Source organism: Pteropus vampyrus, unplaced genomic scaffold, assembly GCF_000151845.1.
Source record: "Pteropus vampyrus isolate Shadow unplaced genomic scaffold, Pvam_2.0 Scaffold381, whole genome shotgun sequence".
In the NCBI taxonomy this organism is placed as follows: Eukaryota; Metazoa; Chordata; class Mammalia; order Chiroptera; family Pteropodidae; genus Pteropus; species Pteropus vampyrus.
The window spans coordinates 51146-59662 of NW_011889162.1; the positions used below are offsets into that span (position 1 = coordinate 51146).

At 48.9% G+C, this 8517-nt stretch overlaps 1 pseudogene; it reads left to right on the top strand.

Moving 5' to 3' along the window:
• Positions 1 to 3394: 3394 nt before the first annotated feature.
• On the top strand, positions 3395 to 3513 carry LOC111731531 (annotated as a pseudogene).
• Positions 3514 to 8517: the final 5004 nt, after the last annotated feature.

Below are 8517 nucleotides of genomic sequence, written 5' to 3' on the forward strand. Positions count from 1 at the left end.
CTGGCGGGGAGGGGAGAGGTGGAGGTGGAGAGGCCTGCTTCTCAGGTGCGCCCGTGGCCCCAAACGGAAGCCAATCAAGGTGCGATTTATGTTCATTAAATGCTTGTCAAAACTGAAAAATTTTCTAATCAACAGCAATCTAGCCGCAGCCCCCTCGATGGCTGGGAGAGCCGCCTCCGCCGAGCGGCTATTTGCCTGTTACGACTCTAGGCTAAGACTCCGCTGATGATTACATTAGGCTAAGCTGCGGAGCAAATGAACCGTGTCTCATTTACGTGCCCGGAGCTGCAGTGCAGCCCTGCCCCGCAGGGCACTTGATAGCGTTTTATGGCTTTAAAATTAGTGTAGCTTCCCATTTGCTGCAGGGCGCTGCATGTTATGCCTTTGAACTCAATAAGCAAAGGGAAGGGGGCCTTTTGTTTTTCTCCCTTGTTTCTCTCTCTTGCGTTTTAGCAGTTTTGTTTTGCATCTTTTCCAGACGCATTTTGCAATAAAAACGTCTGACTACCGTATCCACGCCTCCCCCACCAAAAAAGAGATCAAAAGAGAGAGAGGGGGAAAGGGTGGGGGGCGGGGGAGGGAGAAGGAGAAGGAGAAAACGTCACACGTTTGCAGAGGACAGTTTTTCCTCCTCTGCGGCGAAGTGAAAAATAGCTTTGCAGGTCGCCCCTCATGGCCGATGGTCGGAATCGCTGCCTCCGTGGGAACAGCACCCTTAGTCAGCTTCAGAAAGGCCCACTGGGATCCAGACGGCAGCCCGTCCGGCGGGTGGTTCCTCGGGCGAGAGTCGGAAGCGCGAACGTGGGTCCGGGGCTCGGCGTTCTTTCCAGCGCGTCGTGTGTCAGCCCCGTTCGTCGCCGCAGCAGCCCCGTGAGGCACAAATGGGTGACGATCCCTATTTTAAAGTCGGGGAAGTGGGGACCCAGAGCGTCCAGTCGCGTGCCCCGAGCACGCAGCTTCTGAAGGCTCAAGGTCGGGGCCCAGGCGCCGTCTCCCTGAGGCCGCGCCGTGGCCAGGAGGAAGCTGACTTGTCTTCTGCAGACTGACTTAGTTTCTGAAACCAGAAAATGACATCACTCCGTGAATTGACTGCAGTGCGTTTGAAATGAATCTGATTATATTACTGGAACCTCTTTGGCCGGCAGTAGCATTCGGGAAACAGAATAAGGCCGAGAAAAGCACTGCATGGGGAAAAATAAACGATGCGCCTTCTCGACAGGCCTGGCGAGGCTTTAGAAATCAGAAGAAGGCCTTAAATTTTGCGATGGGCAAAACCTGGAGGGGGAGGTTTCTCCTCTCCCACGTTGGGTCATATGGCCGAGGAAAGGCCTGGGGTCGCCAGTGTCCTTAGAGGACACAAGTGTATGCTCTTCATCTTCAAAACCTGTGCTTTTGAAGTGCTGCACATCCTAGCAGATCCAGCCCAAGAAATCTCAAGTGTTTGAGAGGTTCAGATAGACCCAACATCGTGATGGTGGCAATTCCTATGTAACTCGAAATTTGCAACGTCTAACTACTGGTCCGGTTGCTTCCAGCCGTATCTAATTATTAAAATCGTCACATAGCCAAGGAGTGGTGCTGGCCCCTTGGAGGTCACTGTCCTGCCGGCCTTCAGAAGAGGCCCGTGGCGGCTGAGAAGACAGGAAGCCGTTTTCAGATCCAGCACGTTTGTTTTGTGCAGGCTGGGTTTGAACACGCATGGGTTATACAGCTGGGTCGCTGTTTGATTTAGCCCAGAACGAGAAGAATCTTTCTTGCCGTGGAAAGCTCAGTATACTAGATCAGTCAAGGCAGATATAATTGAGAAGCGAAAAGTACGTTATAATTCAGTTTGGGATTTTGTGCTGTTTGGATTTACATGATAATTACGACTCTCCCTGGGCTCATGTCGCACGCTTGCCCCGTGTTGGGTGCGGGAAGCGCGTGGGCTGGAAGGGTCGCCCTCACGGTGGGGCGTGAGCTCACTGTTGTACGGGACGCCTGCCAGCACTGATCCCCACGACACAAAGCCACGTCTCTTTCACCAGGCCCACTACAGCCTTTACGAATAAAAGAATCAGGCCACAACCGCCGGCTTTGCCTGTCACCCCGAGGCCTCCAGTTTGCCAGGTGCCTTCTTCCTGTGGTGGCCACGTGTCACACGGACGTGGCATTTACAAGCATTAGTCGAGTGGTGTGTCGGAGGCAGCTCCAAAAGTGAAACTCAGGAATTCTGTTGCCTGTTTCAGGAAACAAAATGGTTTTTCACGGGGTTTTTCACTTTGGAGCTGCCTCCTGCCTTGCTATTGTGACGATCCTTTGGAGACAGGGGAGAAATTGTCTTCTTTGAGGTATGTGATCTGAAAGGACAGGGTAAGAAGATTTTTCCAGAGTTTTACAGCATTTTCCTAGTGGTTTTAGGGTGCCACTTCCTCTGTGCCTGTGACTACCTATGAGGCTCTTGTTTATTATCCATGAATGTTGAGCTTGAACATTTGCTCATCTCTGAATGGATGGTGTCATGTCTGTCTATAAATTAGCTTCCTTTGAAAACACAGTGTTGCGTGGAGTTTGGGAATAGCAGTGCATTGAGCGATGCTTCTCTTACATACTGCTTTTCGAGCCCAGAAGTAAAGGCTTTTTAAAAATAGAACTTGTACAAACTACTGCTTCCTCTTTGCACCACAGACGCCCATGAAGTGCAGTGGAAATAATGAATAATGAGTCACTCCTTTCCTCAAGGACGAGACAGACAAATCTGAAGACCGTTTCTAATTCCTTCGTGCAGGTCCGGCTCGCGTGCCCCGCCCCCAGCTGTGAGCGTATAGCATCCTTGGGCTGCTTTGCGAACATCACGCTGCCCTGGCGGTTCTCAAACCTGCTGGCCTAGGAACCCCCTTACTTTCTTTTCTGTAGATTATATCTGCTGATATTTATCATGCGAAAAGTTAAAACTGAGAAAGTTCTGAAATAGTCACATAACTCATTCAAAATAATAGTAAAACTATCGATTACATAATATTATCGCATGAATAAGATTTCCGTGAAAAACGTTTTCCAGAAGAAAATCGTGACAATAGCATTGTTTCACATTTTCTTCAAGGCTCTTTGCTCCCTGGTTTGGTAAGAGAGAGTTGGGTTGTCATGGCTGCTGCTGACTTCGGTCTGTCATGATGTATTGTTTTGGTCAAAGTGAGAGAAATTCTTGCCTTACACAGTCTGTCGGAAACAGGAGGCGTATTTCAGTAGCCGTTGGGGATCATCGTGGATGTTCTTGGATCCTACACCGAAATTCAACATGTGACAGTTTCCTACAGCTTAGGAATGCAGCATGGAATCTGAAACTGTCACCGAATTTTTCCTTCTCTGCTACATTAGGATCCATTGATGTGTCTTGTACTTTGAATAATCTTTTATCTACGGCCACGCTACCCTGAAGGAGCCCGATCCTGTCTGATCTCGGAAGCTAAGCAGGGTCGGGCCTGGTTAGTACTTGCATGGGAGACCACCTAGGAAGACCAGGTGCTGTAGGCATTAAATAAATAAATAAATAAATAAGTGAATGAATGAATGAATAAATAATTGATAATAAGAGATTATAAGCTGACAAAGTCCTTGCAATCTGTGAGGTCAACCAAGAGTTGCCTCACCTAAAGAAAGTAAGTAAGTAAATAAATAAATATATAAATAAATAAATAAAATAATCTTTTATCCATGCATCAGTCATTTCAAAGGTATTGTTTAACTGAGGTAGGGGGATGTCCAGATGGTGACACTTTTCATTATGTCATATCCCAAAATCATAGTTGTATCACCACCGGGCTTGTCAGAGAAATATAAGTATTTGGCAGGTGTCAAATTCATGGTGAGAGATACAGGTTTTTAAAATTCTCGCTGTCACTGGAATGCTCATTGATCACACATACTGTCAGCTGCTTTCCTTGCAATGTTCACTTTGTTCATTTTCCAGAGACCTATCTACCAGACGCTCAAGACTGAATCATTATAGTTAATGTCTGATATGGTCCTTTCAAGTAAAAATGTCGTCCCAGCGAAAATGGCTAGTTCAGCTTGCAACTCAAACAGTCACCGAAATGGTTTTCCACAAGTGAACGCTCGGCCTGAAGGACCTGGCAGGCACGCTTCACGTGTGCTTTGCAGGTCACTACCCAGAACATCCAAAAGATGTGTACTCCAGGGTTGAAAAGAATTTTTTTAATCAGTCGCTTTTTTTTTTTTTTTTTTTGGTTTATTAAGAACATGCTTACGTGCAGCTGTTCTTGTTTGCATGTAGAGAGCATGAGAATGAATAAAATAATGACTAAACCTTACAGTTTGGTGCCACTGCCTTGATTTCTGCTAAGGAGCCAGCGTTTTTACCCACCACCAGTTTAGCACCATCAGAAAATTTCAACACAGTGAAAAAGGCAGACAGTGTCTTGGAATTGTTTTAAAAAATAGTACTGAACTTGTCAGCCCCCTATCAGGGTGCAAAGGACAACAGTTTGAGGACTGCTAAGCTGGATCATACAAAGAGGAAAAATCCAGTTAGAATGACCACGGCAAAAAGACCCAAGCAAATGTCAGTATGTCCTAACAGTTACCTTAGACAAAATATTATGTATTCGTGTAAGATAACTAAATTTCTCAACATTTATGTACAGGTAGAAATCAGGTCTTACTGGGGAAATCTAATGGAAACAAAGATTTCTACTATTTTTCTCCACTATCTAATTATGGAAATGAAGAGTCTTAATACTTTTTAAAAGTATGTGTAAAATTGGAAATGATGTCCATTGCATTATCTGTACTTGAAGAGAGAGCAGACTTTCAAAGCATTTCTGACCTTGAGATGCCAGCCATGCTGTTTATGCATTTCGGTTTAGCTTTAAGATCTTGTTAACTGCGTTTGGTACCCTGTGAACACTTGGAGCAAACCATCTTTCACCAGACAGCCAAAGGTAACGTCCCAGTGGGAGACACTGAGAATCAATACAGTAAGAGTATTTTTAGGGACTCTTGATGGATGGCTGTATTTTGAGCTTAACGTGGAGTGCCAAGTGCCCCAGAGCTGACTAAGATGAACTCGCCATTTACTGAGCCCTGTAGACGCCATCACGCACGTGGAGGGCGCTGAGATCCCCAGGGCCAGCGAAAAGCGTGTCTTTTCCCTTCGTCCTTTCGGGGAGAACTCCTGAGGATTTTTTTTTTAAGTCGCCCTGTGTGGCGTTTTGCTCGCGAGGACTTTGTGCCACTCTCCCTTCTGGAGCACGGTGTCATCCAGCTGATCATCTCCCCATCCTGGTACCGCATAACCGCGAGATTCTAGGACAGCGTCGTACAGCAGCCAATCAATTAATCTTGCGCGTCAGGAGGGACCTGGTCCACCGAGGCACTAATGAGTCCGCGGCCTCTCGGAAGGCGGCCCCACGGAAGGTGGGAGCCACGTAGGCTGTGCTGCTGTCAGAAGCCGAAAGCCGGGGGCGGCAGCACAGTTCTCACTCGCTGGCAGGTTTCTCTCATTGCACCTCATTTGCATCTGGGACATCAATTAGCATGTTTGTTGAGGCTAATTGAATGAAACTCAATCATAGCTCTTAATTGCTTGACTATGTGAAAAGAAATCACATTAATGCAGCTAATTAAGTGTACGGCAATAGATGCAACATAATTAGGAGCGAAATGTAAAAAACAAGGGCTGGCAGAGGTGCGGAGCGGGGTTGCAGGGGACACGAGGCACGGCCGCAGCCGCGGACGGCCCTCCCGCAGCCGCTCGGCGAAAACGACCCACGCGAGGAGCATGGACGGCCGGCCGAGAAGAGAAATGCAAATGGGTTGCCATTACTACTTTTTCAAGCTGTTGAGGGGCAGGAGATGGCACCTCTGGGGGGCCTGGCTCTTGAGTGGGCCCCGGGGACTTGTTAAGTGCTGTTTAAAAGTACTTGGCTTTGAATTACCCTCATGCCTTGTTAAAGGGTTTTTTCCCCCCCTTTTATCTTCGATCAGCATTTTCTACAAGGAACACGGAGAAGCGGAGTGTCTGTGGCATTTGCATATCAAAATCAGGCTTGCCATCTCGATTTTACCCAGGGAGCTCCCTGCCTCACTCAGACCCGTCAGCCCGCACACCCCGCTTCTGAGGAGGCAGCGTTGTTTGGCGCTCGTAGCTTTAATTCCTCCCGAACTGGGCCCAGGAGAGATGAAAAGGCCGAGTTCTTTCGAAAGCGGAAAACTCGGCGTCTCCAGTTTCTCTTGGGAGACGCTGGAAGCCACAGACTCACGTGGCTCTGCATCCCACCCGTGTCTGAAGCGCCACCTCGAAGGGCATCCATGGATGAGGACTTGCATTTTTTGCAAAGTTTTTAAAACTTTTGGTGGCTTGAAATTTAAAACGTGCCAAATTTATATTGTTTTTTTTTTTTTTTTTAAAGAAGTAGCTCTGGTGAAGTTTCAACACATAAATAACTCAGGCAAGAGGACAGATCCCGCCTCTCCTGGTGCATGCTGGGCCAACAGATCCCCCCAGTGCATGCTGGGCCAACAGATCCCCCTCCCCCAGTGCATGCTGGGCCAGAGACAAATGTGTTCCCTTGGCATGTCAGACCCAGAGAGCAGACACTTGGTAGATTTCTGTAATGATTCTAAATAAAATGTCCTGGTTATTGTATGTTAAAATATGCCTATTAAAAGAGCCCATGCTGAGGCTTAGTCACTATCTGATTAGTCTCATTTTGGAGCCCATAAGCAATAAATGCTCAATTACACTCCTGTTATCGTATTTTAATTTGTTAAGAATTGGCATTAAAGAAGAAAGTTATAGCAAGTTGATATTTTTAAAGGAGTACGCAAGAAGGAATTCATTATTTACAAGCCTTAACTTTGGTCTCAAAACTTGGGTTTGCGTATTTTCGGTAACGTTAATGGAAGTCAGTGAACGACACTTAAGAACGACCTTTGTTTTTTTTAGGTGACCTTGACGTTAGCTCTGCACTGACTCCAGGTCGCTTCCTTCCCTGATGTGCTGTCCGTGCCCCATCCTCAGCACACCGGCCTTGGGCAAGAGGCTTCCAGCCCTTTCTGTCCTTCGGTCCGTTCTAACGATAATGACTCCATGCCTCTGCTCCACATCCTTCTTCATAGTCAGTCATATTTGGGGGAGTTCTCAGGCGTCTTGACTTCCGTGTGGAGTCTTCAGCCTGCACCAAGCTGGACACAGCTGTCCTTTTCCTCAAAGCCACAGCTCTCCTCCAAGATGGCCATGGCCGACCCCAGCCAGCCTGCCTAGTGGGCGTCGAGATGGGCCAGCGCCTCTGCCCCGTGGCTGACGCTGCTGAGGGCGGCGTACCTCGTCCCCTCCTCTGGAGGGATCGCTGGGTTTGCCCCCATTGCATTGCAGATTCTGATCCTCCATTCGTCTTTAGTCCCCTGTGCCTCCTGGTCCTAGCCATCTGAGGTCTGTCCTTAGGAGGTCACCGGGGACCCTGAAGCATCTTTCCTCCGGGGATAGTGCGTGGCGAACCTTCTAGGCTCTGGTCACCGCAGCGGGGTCGTGCCCTCCCGTTACAGCGTCTCGTCCTGCCTCTTCCTCTGTTGCGAGTCCCTCTCCGCCCTGTCTCCCGGGTCTGGGCCGGCTCCCAGGCAGCCCCACCTCTGCAGGAATCATGTCGGGGCGAGGGCTCTTTATGCTCGAGGCCCGCCCTCCCTCCTGCAGACGACTCCCTGTACCCAGGACCCATTTCCTGAAGCCGCTGGCACCCTTCTCTTGGCTTCCGTCCCTCTGGGCCCCCCGAAGCTTCCTGGACATACTGCGGCCGACATCCCTCATCCCTCAGGCTGGGTCTTCATCTTCTAGAACGTTATCTCGTTCTCTCTCGGCATCGGTTGGCTGTCGTTGGCAGTCACGAGGAAACAGCTCATTTTTCCAACCTTCCTGGGTCCCTTGCAGCCCACACACTGGTTAGTTTGGCACTTCCTCTGAAATTGCGTTGACCCAAACTTAACAGCTTATGCTCAGTATGAATTACTTGGGGTCTCTCTTTAATATTCTAAAAGGAACCCACCAAGATTCTGCAAGGAGGGCATCTGTTTATTCCATTTCCTGCTTAGTCTTAAAACACGTGAAATGGTACTTACCCACGAGTGCTTTAGAATCTGTCCTCTCCTAGTGTGCAGTGTCAGCTTAATAATGACACGTTGATGGGGACAAGGCGGCTTGTTGCCCAAAAGCTGCACGAAAGGCTCGGTGATTCCTAATTCACAACAGGCCCCTCGCCCGGCCCTCCGCTGCCTTTCCCCATCCCCCCACCCACCCGCAGCCCTTTGGCGTATTTTAGTCCACACCGAGTTGTTAGTCGCTGAGGGGCCGCACGGGGCCTTCCCAGCCGACCCAGGCTTCCCGCGGTTCCCTGGCAGCTGCTCGTCATTCACCTCCAGAGCATAGCGGACAGCGAGGCGACACTTGCGCACCAAGTAAGGCACTTAGTTTTCAACATCCAGCCGTCATACACTCGCCGGTGACCTCCGCGTTGTTGGGACACC